The 19,848-nt window shown below is 42.5% G+C and overlaps 1 long non-coding RNA gene and 2 gene segments (V, D, J or C); 1 reads left to right on the top strand and 2 right to left on the bottom strand.

The window, feature by feature from the left end:
- The window catches only part of LOC102076541 (Ig kappa chain V-V region MOPC 21-like), an 811,057-nt gene that overhangs the window by 498,645 nt on the left and 292,564 nt on the right, over nt 1-19,848 (bottom strand).
- Nucleotides 1-19,848, bottom strand: part of LOC102076925 (Ig kappa-b4 chain C region-like) — a 489,463-nt gene that overhangs the window by 413,356 nt on the left and 56,259 nt on the right.
- On the top strand, nt 5,600-7,127 carry LOC112843420 (uncharacterized). The gene is made up of 2 exons (XR_003215740.1): nt 5,600-6,142; nt 7,050-7,127. It is a non-coding gene; the product is annotated as an uncharacterized LOC112843420 (long non-coding RNA).

Consider the following 19,848-nt stretch of genomic DNA (forward strand, 5'->3'; position numbering starts at 1 on the left):
ACCGTAACAAAGAGCCGAATGAGACAGTTAATCAGGAAGTAAACCCAAAACTGCAGACTAAAAGACAAACTTTATGAACTAAAAACTGACCTTTAATATGGGCGCGGCAAATCCACAGTGTTGAGAGATTATTAAAAAAATAATAATTCAAAAATCCACAAACAATCCACCGGGAACAACAAGGCAGACAAACAAAGGGTACAGCTTGACACAGCACAACAGAGTAAAGAGCTGAGGAAAACTGAGGGCTTAAATACAGTGGAACCCCGACTTACGAAATTAATTCGTTCCCGAGTGTCTTTCGTAAGTCGAAGCACCCATCGCGCCTTTTGAGTGAACAATAGGGTATAGGCTAATTGCTAACTGCAACAACAATACGTCGTTCAAGTGGAACAGCGAAGCGCAAGTACAAAAGCCAAGGGGGTTGTCACATGATTCAGAAGGCATTGTGGGCATTCTATGCTCAGCCAATCAGAGCCAGCGGATTTCATTACGTGGGCATTTTGCCGTAACACGGGCAGAAATATTGCAGTTAAGTGCCTTCGTAACTTGAATTTTTCGTTAAATGGGGTATTCATAAGTCGGGGTTCAAATCAAATCAAACGAGTATGACCAATGGAAGCAAAACTAAAGCAAGTGCGCACAAGAGGACAACAAAATAAAGCAGTAAGCAATTAACCACAGGACACAAATGTAGACTTGGCACAGAGAACACAGAATGGTATGAGAACAGCCTCAGAGAATAAACAAATGAATAAAGAACAGTATGTGCTGAAAATAAAGAACAAAGTTAAAAGACAGCATGGTCATCAAGATCCCACATTACAACACAAAAAAATGTACTTTTCTTCAAGTGAACCAAACAATGTCAGTGTAGACCATGTTCGTTGTGTTAAAAACCTGGAGAAAATAAAAACTAATAACAACATTTAAAATAAAAAAATATGAATCACGTAGATGGGAAAATATTTGCTTATGGAATTGTGACATTATTAAAACTGATCAAAACTGATTTCTGAGATATGCGGAGTAGAAGATGTGGAGATTCAAATTTTTAACTTAGGTATGTATTTGAAATGTGAAAATATTGGTTGAGGTTGTTCAGCTACTTTATTTAAAGATAGGAATATGTCTGAAGTGTAGATTCAAAAACTCAATTAACAGAACTATAACCTGTTAGAATCTGACATTTATTTTACATGTATTCCGTAAATGTTCGCTGTCTCTATACTTACAGTGATGACAGAGTGTTTCTAAAAGTGCTCAGTCACAATTTTCTGAAATAATTGACTAACATGAAATTGTCGATCTGATTTCAAGATATAAACATGAAGAAAGTAATAATTTAAAATTTTGGCTTTGTAGGATCACAATAATGTATTGATTGCTAATACAGTCCGAGTTTGTCTACGAATAAAAATGCTGATATATTTTCAGGCTGTTTTCGATACCAGGCACCAGTGGTTTTGAACAGAGGTAGAGGTCGATCCCTTTACCATATCACTCCGGATCAGCTTTCATTCCTGAAGTCATGTGGATTCACTGCACCTCAAACGGTAATCAGTTCAAGGTTCTTTATTTGTCACATGCATAGTTGTACAAGTATAACACACAGTGAAATGTAACCTGACACGCTCCTCGACATGTGCAAAAAGGTGGTGGGGGGGGGGGGGGTAGAGGAAGAGGCCGCCTCATCGTTGTTGGAGATGGCGCCCAACACCACTGTGTCGTCAGCAAACTTCACAATGGTGTTGGAGCCATGAGTGGCCACACAGTCTGAAGTGTAAAGGGAGTAGAGCAGTGGCGAGAGAACACATCCCTGTGGTGCTCCTGTGTTGATGGTGATGCTGTTAGAGACGCTGCCACGCTGCATTGAAGCAGTCATTTCTGCAAAAGGATTCCCGACCAAGTATTGAGTGCATAACTGAACATAATTATTTGAAGGTTAACTTTTTTTGTATTAAAAACACTTTTCTTTTATTGGTCGGATGAAATATGCTAATTTTTTGAGATAGGAATTTTGGATTTTCATGAGCTGTATGCCAAAATCATCAATATTAAAACAATAAAAGGCTTGAACTACTTCAGTTGTGTGTAATGAATCTAAAATATATGAAAGTCTAATGTTTATCAGTACATTACAGACAATAATGAACTTTATCACAATATCTTGATGCATTCTCAATCATCCAGGAAAGTAAATCTCCAAAAGTTGAATCTGTTCATCTGGACGTAGCGTTTTGTGGGAGAAACGTTTCGTCACTCATCCAAGTGACTTCTTCAGTCTCAGCTGACTGCAGGTTTCCCCAAACCTTATAAACAGTACATTTGCATAATGACTGAAACCAGCCCACTGAAGGAACAATGGGCTGTGAGGTCAGTTCCTTAATCATAATTATGCAAATTCCCATGACCATTGATCAACCACTGACCAATGCACGTCGGAAACCACCGCAAAATACGGAGAGTGTCCTCAGTGGCCAGAAGAGACAAGGATGCGACACGGAGGATGTGGACAAGCGGGTGAAGAATTTGTCTGACAGACAGCTCACCCAAACAGAGAAAAACATCCTTGCTAAAGGGTTGAATTTTGCCGTCACACCGAGACAAATCCCGCTAGTGGAGCTGATCACAGCCACAGAAACGGCAATTCGTAACAACAATATTGCAGAAGTGGAAGCAGAGCAACTACGGACGAAAGTTTCGGCCTGTCTCAGCAATCTAAACCCCAGCTCACAGACATCACCAATAGTGTCACTGAGAAACTATCATCTTCCGAGACAAGGGTAGGTGCACAGTATTGCTTAACCAGAAAGACTATCATGAGAAGATTTTGTCACTACTCAGTGATGAAAATACTTATGAGCCCCTGAAACGAGACCCAGGAAGTGGTTACAGGAAGAGGGTGATAGACTGTCTGAAGCAGTTAGAACAAGACAAGACTATTGACCGGACCTCATACCACAGGCTGTACCCAGGGGAGTCTACACCAAGTCTGTATGGTTTACTGAAAATACATAAACAGGGTGCACCTTTAAGACCGATTGTCTGCATGATCAACTCTGTCACCTATAACATCTCCAAGTTTCTGGCCTCGATCCTCAACCCGCTGGTGGGTAGCTCTGAACACTACATCCAGAACACCCTGGATTTTGTTGAGAAGGTGAGAGATGTCATTATGGAGGCAGATGAAACCATGGTCTCGTACGACGTTACATCTCTCTTCACTTGCATCCCAGTCACGGAAGCGTTGGAGGTAGTCCGTAAGAGATTACAGGATGACACCAACCTCAGCAACAGGACCACTCTCAGCATCGACCAAGTGTGTTTGCTTTTGGAACTGTGTCTTCATTCCACCTACTTCACATACAAGGGTCAGTTCTACAGGCAGAAACATGGATGTGCCATGGGCTCCCCAGTTTCACCCATCGTGGCCAATTTGTACATGGAAGAAGTGGAAAAGAGGGCTTTGCTATCCTACCCTGGAACACCACCAAGCCATTGGTTCAGATATGTGGATGACACCTGGGTGAAAATCAAATCTCAGGACGTTCTACATTTCACGGATCACATTAACTCGGTGGACCGACACATCAAATTCACCAGGGAGGATATGAAAAGTGGCAGGTTAGCCTTCTTAGACTGTGAGATTTCCATCAGTAATGGGGGACATCTAAAGGCTGACGTGTACCGTAAACCTACACATACGGATCAGTATCTAAGGTTTGACTCTCATCATCCACTGGAGCACAAACTGGGTGTCATCAGGACGCTACAACACAGAGCGAACACCATCCCCACTCACACAGCGGCCAGGGAGGCAGAAGAACAGCACATCAAGAAGGCCCTGAGTAAATGTGGTTATCCCAGCTGGACTTTTGTCAAAGCTGGAAAGGCACCTAAAGAAAGCTCCAGCCGATCCAGGAGAGAAGGACAACCGCTGCCCAAGTGAAAACCTGTAGTGATCCCATATGTGTCAGGAGTATCGGAACAGTTGAGACGCATTTTTTCTAAACACCGGGTCTCTGTGGCTTTTAAACCCCAAAACACGCTGCGCCAAAAACTGGTCCACCCCAAGGATCGGGTCCCCCGACACAAACAGAGTGTTACGAAATCAGTTTTACCCCAGGTCTTTTATTCGTCGAGGATTTCAGAGATGGCACCGGAACTCAGTAGTTATTTTTACAAAATCTTTATTCATCTCTATTCATCTTCATTTAAGCATGCACTTCTAGAAGGGAAGACGAGGCCGGTGTCCCTCTGAAACAATCTTCACCCCTTTGTTAGTTCCAGGCAGCTTTATAGAGGCGACCCCATCATAAATCCCCCACAGTGTGCTGGAAACTCTGTGTCTGTGTCTATGTGCACGAGCACGTGAGTGCCTGTGTGTGCGCGTACCCGCATGTCTATGTGAGTGCTCGTGAGTGACTGTATGTGCGTACCTGTGTGTATGTGTGAGTGCACGTGAGTGAGTGTGCGTGTGAATGTGTGAGTGTAACAGCTTAAGCACTGTGTGTGTCTCTGCGTACGTGACTCCCTGCCGGCCATAAAACTCCATCTCCCTTCCAGACCACAGTTATAAAGTTAAATGTTGAGACCCCCACACAAGTATCCTCTGGGGAATTTCCACTCAGCATAAACTCCTCTTTGTCTTACTTTCACAGTTCAACTGGGGAGGGTCTCCTAAGATCTACTCCTAAGTTCATGACACAGTCAGGCCTTTATTTATATCCAGGGCAGTGTCAGTGTCTCTACCATAATTCTACATTCTATCTTAACACATTTCTAAACTCTAAAACAAACTAAACATTCCTACATGTCTAAACTATAAAATAAGCTAAACATTTCTACAAGAGTAACATAGTGTACGCTGTTAAGTGCCAGGAGGATTGCCAGGATTTATACATCGGGGAAACCAAACAACCTCTAGCGAAGCGGATGGCACAACACAGAAGAGCAACCTCATCAGGCCATGACTCTGCAGTTTATTTACACCTACAGGCCAGTGGACACTCTTTCAATGATGAGAATGTACACATCCTGGACAGGGAGGAACGCTGGTTTGAGCGCGGAGTCAAGGAGGCCATTTACATGAAGAGAGAAAGACCATCTCTGAATCGAGGAGGGGGTCTAAGGGTACATCTTTCGCCATCTTACAATGCTGTGATTGCAGCCATTCCCCAACTCTCTGTGAATGGTACTCATGGCCATTGATCAGTGTTCTTTGATCAGTGGGTTTTGGTCAGTGGTTGATCAATGGTCATGGGAATTTGCATAATTATGATTAAGGAACTGACCTCACAGCCCATTGTTCCTTCAGTGGGCTGGTTTCAGTCATTATGCAAATGTACTGTTTATAAGGTTTGGGGAAACCTGCAGTCAGCTGAGACTGAAGAAGTCACTTGGATGAGTGACGAAACGTTTCTCCCACAAAACGCTACGTCCAGATGAACAGATTCAACTTTTGGAGATTTATCACAATATGCTAATTTTTTGAGAAGGGCCTGTATATACTACGGCCACAAGTTTTCATCATGGTGCTGATCCAGAATTCTTCCCTTATATAATTCTAGTGCTGTAAGTGTCATGGTCCTGGGTCATGTGACCCAGTGTTTTGTGTTAATTATTATTATCTTATGCTTTAGGTTAGTCTGGTTATGTCTTTTGCTATGATTTCTAGTTCCTAGGTTTGGTTCCCGTGCTCGCTCTGTTCCAGTTCAGTCAGGTCTCTGTGTAAAGCTCGTGTCTCTTAGTCTCTGTCTTTGCACGTGTGTTGAGTTTCTTGTTTTATTGTGAAGGTCTGTGTCTTATGTCAGTGTGTTCAGTTTTGCGTCCTCCCTGTCTCGTCTTGCTTATTAGGTTCAGCTGTGTCTCCCTCCTCTGTGCAGTTTCCTCGTTTCCCTTTGTGTATATTAGTGTGGGTTCTCCAGTACTCATCGTCGGTCCGTCTGCGGTTCTCTGTGCATCATGCCCTGGGTTTCTTCCTCCGTGTTATCCTGCGAGTATGGTTTTGAGTCTTGTTTGTTAGATTTTTCCCAGTTTAGGTTTTCTTAGTTCTGTCCTTGCCATCCGTGCTTTTGTTTGTGTTTTCACCTGTTGGAATAAAAGCTCACTCGCATCACAGCCTGTGCCTGCATCTTGGGTCTGTGGTCGCAAATTTTGAAGCCATTCTGATAACCTTCTTCACCAACGATGTGGAGATCCAAATCCAATTAAAACCAAGACACTCAAAAAGATGCTCTGTAAAAGAGTAGAATTCTTGGAACAGAGTTTAATACACTGAATCATATGAACAGCAGGAAAAATACATACAGACATTTAGCAAGAAAATTACATAGCAGAAAGCAAGCAAAGCAAAACCCCGGGGTGTACAGCCTTAAGCACAGACAGCAGAGCAACACAGAGACGGACAGGTAGCAGCAGCAGGAGGAAAAAGAGCCCTGGGGGCGTCCTCTGGTCCCCTAATATAGGGACCAGTATCGCCGCCCCCTGCTGCTGGGTAACTTTCCCACACGCCCAGCACAGCTGCTGGGGTCAGGTAGCGGCCAAGGTCTTGGCCAAAGGCCAGTCAGGACTCTGAGTACCCCTTGCTCTGGCTTATCACAATAGGTCATGACACGGTCAAAGGTCACACATTAATCCTAATTATTAAATCTTATACAGCAAGTGGCACAATCTTATAACATATAATAAACACTTCAGTGTGGGTTCAAAGTGTGTTTGTGTGTGTGTGTGTGTGTGTGTGTGTGTGTGTGTGTGTGTGGGTGATATTTTATCGTGATGTGTTCAGGATCTCTATTACAATGTTACTGTTTTGGTTGTGCTGCGTTAAAGACGTTAAATTAATTAATTATTAAGTAAATTATTCAAGAGAACTCTCCTCCTACATTAACTGCCCTGTTACAGTACCAACTTAATAAACCTCGGTGAAGCAAAAATGTCTTGTGCTTAAGACTCCACATGAAAGTTAAATATATATGTTCAGTGCGCATAGATATATAGTGTATATAGTTACATAGTTATACATATCAAACAAAAATCCACCACAGGTCCTTCATTCATAACACCATGTGGCTTGCCTCGCAAACCGTGACAATAAGAATAAAGTGAGACTAAAAAAATTAAAGTAAAAAATCTAAAATAATGTATTTGTGATGATTCAGTTTTTTTGACTATCCACTCTGTGCAGGCGGAAAGCATAAGAAATTTATAAACTGTAGAGATGCAATCATTTTGCTGCTGTAGATTAGCATTTTGTCATGTTTGAAATATTAATCTAATATAATGTGTTTCTGACAAAAAAGGCATTCAATTCTATTCTATTCTATTCTAACTTGCCTGTTTCTGTCAGTGTGATCATTTCCATAGAGAGCCACTTTGCATCAGCAGCACCATGCTCCAGTGCTCTGGGAGAGTTTATAGTCCTGAGAGTTGAACACTGGATGACTGACAACTGTCCTTCATCACAACAGAAGCCACAGAAATCCTCCTCATCAAAAACATGACTTTGATCTGCGTCCTCATCTGGACTCTCCTCTGCTGCTGCTTCACAGGTAAAGTCCAGAGAATCAAACTCCTCTCCTCTATCAACATCTGTCCCTCTGAAATGAAGCCCACAAAACCATGAAGCTGCTTTATGATTTTGTCTCTGTATCCTCAGAGTCCAGAGGACAGATCACAGTGACTCAGCCTGGAGCAGTGAGCTCTGCTGTGGGAGGAACTGTGACCATCAAGTGTAGGACCAGTCAGAATGTTTATAACAACAACTATTTAGCCTGGTACCAACAGAAAGATGGAGGAGTTCCTAAACTGCTCATTTACTATGCTAGCACTCGATATTCAGGGATTCCAGCTCGTTTTACAGGCAGTGGCTCAAACTCTGACTTCACTCTGACCATCAGAGGAGTCCAGGCTGAAGATGCAGCAGTTTATTACTGTCAGAGTGAACATAATCCTAACAGTCAGTATGTGTTCACACAGTGAAAAACAGTCGTACAAAAACCTCCCTCAGTCAGACTGAACAGAAACTGAACTGACTGCTGCAGCTGGAAGATACTGCAGAGACTGATACAGTTCACTGAGGACACACACACACACACACACACACACACACACACACACACACACACACACACACACACTCTTTTACAGACTTGAAATATCGCAGCTTTAAACATGAACCAGCATCAAAACATCCATTATTCACTCTACTACCTGCAGTATCACAATCAAGAATTTCCATTAACATTTTTCATTGTAAAGTTTTTAGTATAAACTCTGCAACAACACACTATTTAGGATAATAACATTAAAATTAAGGACAATTTACTCTGTTTTAAATAGTTATGTATTTTTGACTGTAGAGAGACACGGCTCTCTGAAAGAAACAGACTAACTCTTAAATTCTAGAACTTTAAACATGAAACTTAATTCCCAATCTGCATTCACAAAACTTCAAACTTATCAGATAAAACAAACAGCAAAGGCCACAGGTCAGACTCAAACGCAGGATGCTGCCCTCCCCCCCACTGGGGCATCTGGTCGCTGGCTTACCCACTGAGCTAATCTGGCACCCTACACAGTCATGATTGGCCAGGACTTGAGGTTATATCATAATGTATGGCTTTGGTTTGCTCTTGAAATAATTTCTTGCCTTTTCCGGCCAATAGATATGTTTGTCAAAATGAGGAATTCAACATTGCAGAAATGCCCAATTAAAAAAAATAATGATGTGTAGATGTATCCTAAGAGACAAGAAAAAAATGTTCATATACTTAAAGATGTCTATAAAAATTAAAAAATATATTTCCAACCAGTAATCTGATGAATTCATTCACCTCCTGATCAAGATAAAGCAAATTTTCATGAGAGCCTGGAGGTTGTTGTGAGAACTAGGACCCAAAAGCAGATTCAAGCATGGGAGGCAACAATAAAGTTTCAACTAGTTTACTCACTTAAACACAGGAGTTACTGGCAACACGAAGGAGGGACTCTTGGCAAGAAGGCAAGCGAGTCAGAACTGTGGGAAGAGGGAGAGTGTGATTAGAGAGGACTGCAGGGGAAGCTCGACTGGAGAGGTGAGGAATATTGGAAAGGTATTCTTACTTGCCAGGTGGAGGGTAAAACACCTCTAGGGGAGGTAATGGCCAGGTGAGCACCTAGATTGGTGAGTGAGTGGGATGATTCCAGCCTTGTTTTCCAGTGATCCACAAGAGACGGTAACAGGAGGACAGGCAGGTGGAGGTGGTGAATGATACAAATCTGAGCAGTGAAGTGTGCAGCGAAAAAATGGAAGCCTTGCTGTGGAGATCTGTGTCCAGAAGAACCTGAGCTGTAGGTAGTGTAATGATGGTGAGATGTGGCAACTAGAAGCACAGACAAGATAAGGTAAGTACAAGACTTGACAAGACTAACCTGGAACATGAACCGAAGAGGCCTGTTACCATCGTGAGGTTAGTTGACGAACTGGCAAAGCAGAGATGAGGATGCTGATCTTAAATATGTTCTGCTGATTGCTTGTGGATCAGGAACAGGTGAGCTGAGCAAGTGGCATGATGAGGGCTCAGCGCAGGGCGGATACCAGGGAACACAGAGAGGGCGTAGGGAAAAAAATAAAGCTCACCCAGACCATGACACACAGAGGAAATATTCTTTCAAAAATATTCATCTTTTTAAAGTATTTTACAGTGAATAATATGAAAAACTGACTGATTAATTGATAAACAGCATCAACTATTTGACCCAAGTCCCTGCTGGAGTCAGTCTGATCATTTCCATAGAGAGGCACTTTGCATCAGCAGCACCATGCTCCAGTGCTCTGGGAGAGTTTATAGTCCTGAGAGTTGAACACTGGATGACTGACAGCTGTCCTTCATCACAACAGAAGCCACAGAAATCCTCCTCATCAAAAACATGACTTTGATCTGCGTCCTCATCTGGACTCTCCTCTGCTGCTGCTTCACAGGTAAGAGTACTGCAAAAAATCTAGGCCTAATGTCACAAGGGGCCAAAGGCCTGTATGAAACTGGACTCAAGTGCTGGACCACATGTGGAGACGGTTGAGTTTGCTTTACACAAATCTTTATTTGGCACAAAAACACAAAGTTATACTTGACGTGGGATTCATGACAAGAAAACGTGGCGTGGTGGCCTAAGGTGGCGTGGTGATCAAGAGGAAGAGAGGAAAAAGGGGGTTAGTGGGTTCACAGACTTCTCCAGGTGTGGTTGAATTTTAAAGAGGAGCATGGCTTATGTTGCAGGTGGAGTTGGTGGTACTTTGAGGGGAGTAGGTGAAGGTCCAGGTGAGCTGAACAGAGTTAAGATAGGCTGACCTGAGCTCCAAATGATCCTGTGTGAAGCAGTGGCAAGAGGGCAGCAGGTGTGATATTGAAATCCTTCCCAGGAGATGGAGCATGAAACTGCAGTGAGTATGGCCGAGTGTCCGAGTGGGGATCTTAGCTGAAGAGTGGAGCAGTGGCGTGACCAGAGAGCTGTAGCACATGAAAAACGAGGTAAGTACATAGACTTGGGCAAGGAGCATGAAGGATAGTAGCCTGTTACCACTGTGGGTAAGTTAACAAACTAGGAGTGAAGAGACGGCAACGCTGGTCTTAAATATCCTGAGTAGATTGCTCCAGATTGGCTCCATGTGAGGAGATGACAGCTCTGCCCAGGGGCAGACACAGTAGAACATGGACTTAGTGGAAATTTACCAGCAGCTCACCCGGACTGTGACAGCTAATGAAAAGTTAAAAACTTTTTTCAGAAACAAAAATCAAATCTGATGTTTTTTGGGGATTTTTTTAACCTTACAAAACTGGTGAAATGGAGAAAAGCAAAATAATACTCATTAAACTATATGTGTCAGGAAAAGAAAATGTATACAATCTGAGACCACAGCACCAACTACTGTATAGTCCAGTAAAGTCATACTGCATGTTTTTATTAGGTTATTAAGTACACCTGTTAAACTGTTTGTTAATCCAAATATCAGCCAATCACATGTCAGCAGCTCATAGCATTTACACATGTAGACATGTTGAACACAGCCTGCTGAAGATTAACCCAAACATCATTAAGAAAGATAATTAAAAGTGTCAAGGTTGTTGATGTCAGACAGGCTGATCTGCTGGGATTTTTTTACACAGCCATTTGTAGGGTTGACGGGGAACGGTCTGAAAAAGAGAAAATATCCAGTGAGCTGTAGTTTTCTAGGTGAAAATACCTCATTGATGTCAAAGGCCAGAGGAGAATGGTCTGAAAGTTTTGAGTTTATAGGAAGGCAACAGTAACTCAGTAACAACAGTAACTCAATCAACCACTTGATACAAATAGGAAGAGCATCTCTGCAAGCACAACATGTGACCTTGAAGCAGATGGGCTACAGCAGTAGAAGACTGCACTGCAGGGCCTGTCACTGAAGAACAGGAAACTGAGGTTATAATTCACATAGAGTGACCAAAATTGTAAGAACAAAAAACAAAAACACGGCACTCCAATGGCCTCCACAGTCACCAGATCTCAGTTCAAGACAGCATTTTTGGGATGTGGTTGAAAGAGGTGCACAGCTGGCAAATCTGCAGCAACGATATGATGCTATTATGTCAATAAGGGGCAAAATCTCTGACTATTGAGCAAAGTGAGAGATCTGGAGTTCTGTCTGACAAAACAGTTTCAAAGACTCGTGAGATTCAAGTGGATCAACAAAGCAACAAATCCCTTTATTAGTGTAGAAACAACAGCAGTGTGTATGTGTGTGTAAAAACAATGAGAGGCTAATTTGATTGGGGAAAAGCATCACTGATTTGAGAACTGCACCAAAGCGACTGAGATAAAACTGTAATATATGTTTGTGGTGGATGGTATTGGAGGAAATCATGTTGTATCAGTTATACTAGTTTCTCAGCATGTTTTCGCCAAAGTCTGTTAACCACATATTGCAGTGTGGTTCCCTGTATGGTTCCTAATGCCATTAATATGCACCAAGTAAGAGAGAAGGATACCAGGATACCATCATCTACTGTATCAAAGTCAGCACTGAGGTCTGAAAGCATTAAAATGGGAAAATCCCCTGAGACAGTGATGGACATTTAATACATTTAAATGTGCAGTTTCAGTGCTGTGATATCCTTTAAACCTGGAATGGAATACAAACTAAATTCAACAACAGTTGCTTCATCTGTTCATCAATCCTATTCCATCCATTCTTTTCTGCTTATCCAGTTCAGGGTCATGAGGCAGGTACAGCCTGGACAGGTTGTCAGTCTGTTGCAGTGTAACCTGTTCAGTTAAAATAGAATTAAGACTGACATTCTCATCAGGAACCTTAATGATCAACAACGTCACAAACAAAACCAATGAAATGTTATGCTTAATTTAAAAATGTGTTTCCAATAAGTCAAACAGCATGAATCACTTAATAGTACTATACATACAGTGAGTATAACTGCATTCATACAAATAATATGTGGTATTACATTCTTTCCAAATACCAACACAGTGGAACAAGTGGTTTAGAAAACAGTTTCTCCACAAAGTCGATTGTATTCCCACTGTGAAGCTTTCAGTTATGTCACATGATCTTCACCAGCAAGTAGAATTTACTCCAAAAAGTTACTTGAATCAATGTAACTGTGTAAATGTAAGTGTGACCCACCACTGTACACCACCATAAAGTCACAGACTAAATGCTTTCCATGAAATATTTAATTCTACAAACATGAACGAAGGAATTCAGTAAAAACGTGAATTCCTAACATCTCTACAATGTTTATAACAACAACTATTTAGCCTGGTACCAACAGAAAGATGGAGGAGTTCCTAAACTGCTCATTTACTGGTCTAGCACTTGACAATCAGGGATTCCAGCTCGTTTTACAGGCAGTGGCTCAAACTCTGACTTCACTCTGACCATCAGTGGAGTCCAGGCTGAAGATGCAGCAGTTTATTACTGTCAGAGTTATCATGTTATCAACAGTCAGCTTGTGTTCACACAGTGAAAAACAGTCGTACAAAAACCTCCCTCAGTCAGACTGAACAGAAACTGAAGTGACTGCTGCAGCTGGAAGATACTGCAGAGACTGATACAGTTCACTAAGGACACACACACACACACACACACACACACACAGAGTGATAGAGTGAAAATGTTATTGTTGCTAAAGTAAAAAAGAGTTGGAAATATATCTATTTTTTTAAACCGAGTTGATAAAAAATATTATCAGAACAAATCATTTATGACCTTTGATTTCATACCAGCTCAAATAAATCTCAATTTCTAAATATCGATCATTATCAAAAACCATATTTCTTTAAGAAGAAAAAAATCTAACACTAAATGAACTCACCAAAAGTCAGTGAGTCATAATTATCTGCACAATTTAGCAAATACAGTTCTTCACCTGAACTTCACACACGTCTCAGCTACTCACACTTAAAAATGACACACATGAAGACAAAGATCAGCATCAGAATCCTTCACAGTCAGCAACACAAAAACATAAGATGACGCTCAAAATGTCCTTTTATAATATTTATATTTATGGAAAAGAAAATCTCAGTGTCAACCAGAATCATAAAGAAGCTAAAGTTTCCTCCTGTATGTTTAATAATTATTGAACATATTGTTTACTGTCCAAACATCTAAACCTTATACACGGACACACACAGATACAAACAACACAGATAACAAAAACACAAACAGTCAAATCTTTCAGTTTCCAGTCAGGACACACTGTCACACATTTTTATTTTTTGATTTCTTGTCCATATTGACTGTAAGGTTTTATATTTTGTCCTAAAAAAGAAAAAGAAAACATTTCTTTATAGATCACAGTCCAGCTGAAAGTATCCACATGATTAGCCTCATATTACACCCTTTAAACACTAATATTGAACCTTTAAACAGTCAGTGCAAAGAACCTCATTAATGTTGATCAATATGAAGGTTATGATCCAGTTTTTGGTTTTTTTTTTTATTTTTATTTTTTTATTTGTTCATTTCAGGCACAACAAAATACATATATTAAACATAAAGTGCACAAGAACAAAAAACAAAATTTACCTGAAAAGGAGTGGGACGAAGAAAACTTATTAAATCCCACCCCTATACTTCACTCATCAACAAAAAACAATAAGCTTCCCGCAGCTACGCCCATCGTTGCAAACCAAACAACCCATCAACAGCCCCGGGCACAGGCAATAATAATTACATAGTAACAAACACACATACATACATACATATATATCTACACACACATGTACATATATGTACATAGATACATAGATTTTTTTTTGAATCCATACCAGCAATGGAAAGAGAACAGACATTACAGAGCACACTAAAACCGTCATTGAGTATACTGTGACCAGACCAACTGTTTGTAGAGGAATTTAAATCTATGAATATTTTTGCATTGTTTCACTTGTAAACTCAGACTGTTCCAGATTTTCACACCACATACAGACACACAAAAACCTTTGTGGGTTGTTCGAGTTCTGGGTAATTTGAATTCTCCGAAGCCTCTCACATTATAAACCCTTTCTCGAATTTCAAATATAGTTTGTAAATTTGCAGGTAGAAGTTTATTAAAAGCTTTGTATAAGATTATGGATGTATTGTAATTAACCAGATCCTGGAATTTAAGTAACTTTGCCTGAAGAAAGAGTTTGTGAGTATGATCTAGATAACCAGCCTTGTGAATAATACGGAGTGCTCGTTTCTGTACTGTGACTAATGGATTAGTTGTAGTTTTATATGTGTTTCCCCACACTTCCACACAATATGTGAAATATGGAAGAACCAGGGTACAGTACAGAGTACGAAGTGCATCTTTATCAAGGTATGGTTTCACTTTGTTCAAAACTGCGAGGCTTCTGGAAATTTTGGTTTTTATGTGTCTGACGTGGGGTTTCCATGAAATTTTGTTATCAATCACGACTCCCAAAAATTTGTTTTCACTCACATTATCAATTGGTACACCTTCAATAATAATTGGTAATTCTATATTATATTTTAAATTACCAAAAAACGTTGCTTTAGTTTTATTTATATTTAATGATAATTTATTTATATCCATCCATTTTTTAATTAATTTTAGCTCCCTGTTTACGGTGTTAAGGTTCAAAAATTGGAGAAAAGGAGTACGGAGGGCTCACAAGCAAATAACAACTCTGGTCCAGAAGATGAGATCAAAGCGAAGATTTATTGATTACACGCACGCGGAGTTCAACGCTGGGCAAAGTCAGCAATTGAACTAAACTTACAATAATTAGACAAAGGTTTTATAGGGGTAGGACAACAAAGCCCCCTCTTTTGCAAAGCAGAGAGAAAGTGCAGCTTACGTCAACCCAAACCACAAAATGTTCCGTTAACTTTTACATAGTTTAAAATACATCACGTCTCATCTCCATCCCGGTGTCGCACCATGCACGCATTCTTATCTCCCAGAACATCAGGTGCACTTCCAGTAACCATCTGACAATATGCCGGCACAACTTGCACTTGCAACAAAAATACATCTTAACTTCTCACCTTCTAAAGTGAATCTACTATGGTGTGTACGTGTGTGCGTGAGTGTGGGTGTCTGCTGTGTATGCTATGTATGTGTCATGACCTCTCCTGCACCCCGGCTCACCTCACACCTCTCGTCCTAGCCAGACATAAGGCCTGCGCTCATACACAGCTGAACTATGTGTGACTTCTAGACTAAAGGTCACACTCAAATGATGCTACTCAAACCATGAAGGAAACTTACTTAAAATGAACATAAATGAACCTTAAAACTTACTTAAAAGATATAAGTGATACATGATACAAACTTAAATCTTAGCTCTAAAGGATATAAGTAATAAAAGATAAACATAACTCCAGGCGTATGTCATGTAAGCAGGTGTGTTGCAATTCCTTTCAGAACTCCTGTCCTCCTCACCGTGTATTGGCTGATCATTAATGCCTGCCAAGAGTTTCTGACCCTCACCTGACCAGGAGCCACAGCTCTTTAATAAGCTCAAATGCAATCATGTATAAAAGATTAAAATCATTTTCATAACAAAGGTTCTTTCTTCTCAGATCTGCCAATATGTTTGCTCATCTCTATTACAGTTCAATCATTGAAAATCACACTGATCAACATACTATGTGGAAATTACAGATTACATAATGGCAAAAGCATTTTGTCGGACCCCTCATTCCCCCTTTTGACCTCTGGCTGACCAGAGGTCACCATACTTTCAGGTGCATCACTCCTCGTCCCACACAGCGACTCCCATGTCCCTCAAGGGCATCATGGGCATGTGAGCTTCTGCTCCCGAATCCACTGCCTTCGTGATCACCTTCTCTAACAGAGCTCGGGCACAAGGAATGAGACAACAGCCACAGGTCACCAAAATGCCCACCAACACAGCTAATGAAAGCATAATTGGAAGTACAAACCCTTTCCACTGTCCGAAGACCGAGGTCATCCAGCCCTCCAGCGGATTCTCAATTCCCGAGTGTTCGTGCATGGTCTTAGAGAGCGTTTTCAGCCCCTCTAGAGCTCGGGTGACTGACCCATCTGGAGCCGTGTTGTTAGGAATAAAAGTACAGCACTGATCACCGAACATAGCGCATACACCCCGGCGTTCTGCTAACACCATGTCTAGGGCCATCCTATTCTGCACCCCCATCAACGAGGTCGGACCCAATTGCTCCACTAGCCCTTCCATCCCATCTCGGGTAAGGTTAGAGAGTCTCAGCAGATTATAGTGAACATAATTAATTCTATCCACGTTCTTGTTTTGGGTCACTGGAAAGAGAGCAGCGATTATTGGAATATTTTCAAACCCGGCTGCTATTTGATCCACAAGCTTATACTCATTTGGAACTCCCCTGGGCACTCCTATTGAGTCTATCCAGGTCGGCGAGTCCATCCTAGGATCATAAGCATGTGTTCCCTCAGTCCCTTTCTTTCCCAAAACGTGTCTCTTGCGCCTAGCTGTCAGTGTGCGTGTGTTGTGCTGTGGGATTGCCTTTACTCGGTTTCCAATTAGCATAAGTGGCGCACCTAGCCTCACCATTTCGCACGTCCCCACGCTTCCCAGAGGAACACGAGCCAAAAGAGTTTTGTGTCCACAGTAATAATAAAGCCCACTTCTAGCCCAGGTCCCAATTAACATGTTTGCATCACTTACATTGTTTATAGTCCTCCCCGTTTTGATAACTGAACACCAACTTGGGTCAATTTCTCCCACCTTATATTTCATGTGATTTGTGGAGAACTTGAAACACGTATAATTATCTTTTTTCGGCATAAATGGTCCTGCCTTCGTCTGTTTATCGGTCGGGGGAAATAAACTGGACAAAATCGTGCAGTTTCCAGTGCTCACCGCTTCTCTAGTCAGTTGCAGCATACAGTCATAGCCCCACTGATCCTCTGGATGTAGTGGTGCAGGTTCTGTGAACAAACGTGGTCTAGCTGACGCACAAGCCACACAATTTGACACTTGCTGTTCCCTGGCATTTTGTGCCATCCAGTCCAGCCACAGATTGCTGTCACTGAACCCGGTAGCGCGTTCTATCAAATCCTTCGGTTTTAACCTCGTATAATCTACCGTGAGGACTCGCCTGGCTTTTGGTTCCCGTTCCTCTGGTGCTGCGGTAGATGACTCGTTTCCTATTGGCTTGGGTTTTGGGTCGACAAGGTTTATTCTAATTACCCCTGTTGGATCTGTTCCTAACATATCTACCCCGATTACCAGGTAGAACACACCTCCCAGACTATCTGACCTAGGGAGAGCGTTCCAGGGACCCAGGGAAAGGGTGATGGGGTTCTGAAAAGTGGAAAAATCCCTCTGAATTGCTATCCCTTTTAACCCTTCAGGCACTTGCGGCTGCCACCCTACTCCGGTCCATCCTACCACATTCCCCCAACCAGGAATACACCACTGCCCTGCAGTATAAGACCCCAGCACAGCGTGACTTCCCCGGCTGGAGTGAGGGCTCCCTCCCCGCGGACATATGTCAGGGTGGCTACAAATCCACACATCATATCCCCTCCAGCTGCTGTTTGCCCCTTCGCAATCAATCACTTCACATAAGTCAAACGTATATGCACTTGTGGACCCTTTAACGTAGTCCAACTCTAGCCCCTTATATCTGCTGAGACACCCATCCTTTGTGACCGAGATCTCACGCTTTGTTCTCACCCTCGGCCCCGTTTCGGTGAACGATCCCTCTTGTGGTGCTGGAGTGGGCTGGCCTCCGGGTCCGGACAGTTCACTTGGGTTTTTCTGCAAAGTATGAACGAGCAAACATACGGCCATAATTAATATCATCACAGACATCAAACTCACAATAACAAGTAATATTTTAATTTGTGCCCTCTCTTCATAAGGTTCTGATTCACGGCGTGGCATTTTCAGCGTGTATTTAAAGATTAAAAATAAAAAGAATGCCAAGCGTTATTTTCCTTTGTCTCTTTGTTGCTTGCTTTTTCTCTTCTTTCAGCCCCCCTTTTCTGGCCACTCAGTTTGTGGTCCCTCCTTTCTGCAGGCGCGGCGATCTCCTCCTCAGCGGTTCTTCTGTCTTCGGCCTTCTGGGTAGACTACCAGTCGGCCCGTTGCACAGGGGAGAGGATTTATTTTGCCTCTTAGATTCGTTGCCCCCCGTGTCCGGCGGAGTCGGATCCTCGTCCACTAGGCTCTTGTCTGCTGCTGCACACTGCGTCCAATGGAACCAGGTGTCGCCTTTTCCTCTCAGCTGGACCGCTGTAGCCGTCCGGGCTGTCACCTCGTATGGACCGGTCCACCGGGGTTCCTTCCACTTGCGTTTGATGACCTTTAGCCACACCGCCTTGGCGTCAGGGACCTCTCCTTTCTCTCTGGGGTTCTCACACGTCACCTGTTTTGTGAAACTGGACACAAGGGCTTTCAACTCGTTAAAATATTCAGCGTGAGACCTGTTCCTTTTCTGGGGCTGCTCCGCCGAGACCACTGTCCAAGGGGCTGGAAACTGTCTCCCGGTCAGCAACTCGTACGGGGTAAAGCCTGTTGACTGATTCACAGAACATCGTATGGTCATCAAATCAATGGGGAGTGCAGCTACCCAATTTAACCCTGTTTGTGCGCATATTTTAGCTATCTTATTTTTCAAGTTCAGATTCATTCTTTCTACTTTTCCTTGAGACTGGGGATGATACACTGTCCCAAATTTGTGCTGCACTCCCAACATTCTCTCTACCTCTTGCAGATCCTGGTTTTTGAAGTGTGTGCCATTATCTGATCTAATCCTTTGGGGAAACCCGTGTCGCGGAATGTAATGATTAATCAAACACTTTATTACACTTTTCGCGTCTTCCTTCCGGGTTGGCCAAGCCTCGGGCCAGCCGGTCAAGGCATCAACACACACCAACAAATACCTCACACCACCGGGGCCTGTCTCAATCATGTCAGTGAAATCAATAACAATCTCCTCTCCTGGTCTCTCAGGCATCAAAAACTTACCCGGCTCTGGTTTCACTGCTGGTTTGGGATTGTGTGCTCCACAGATTAGACATGTTCTGGCCTTCTCCTGTACCATGTTCCTTAATTCCGGGTGCCACCACCGACACAAGTTTTTCTCCATTTGTTTTATACCCACGTGGCCCAGTCCGTGAGCTTCACTTACCTTTTGCTTTGCCATTTTGGTCGTTAGGACTGGACGCCCGTCCGGGCTCCTCCACAGACCTTCCTCCTGCCAGGCTCCTTTAGCCTGCCACACCCCCTTTTCCTCTGGGGCTGCTTCCTTCTGAGCCTGTCTGACCTCCTCCAAGGTGTTGGTGCTCACCTCCTCTTCTGCCGTTACCTGCACCATTTGTCTCTGTCCTTTGTAGC

Source organism: Oreochromis niloticus, linkage group LG22 (genome assembly GCF_001858045.2).
Source record: "Oreochromis niloticus isolate F11D_XX linkage group LG22, O_niloticus_UMD_NMBU, whole genome shotgun sequence".
Lineage (NCBI taxonomy): Eukaryota > Metazoa > Chordata > Actinopteri > Cichliformes > Cichlidae > Oreochromis > Oreochromis niloticus.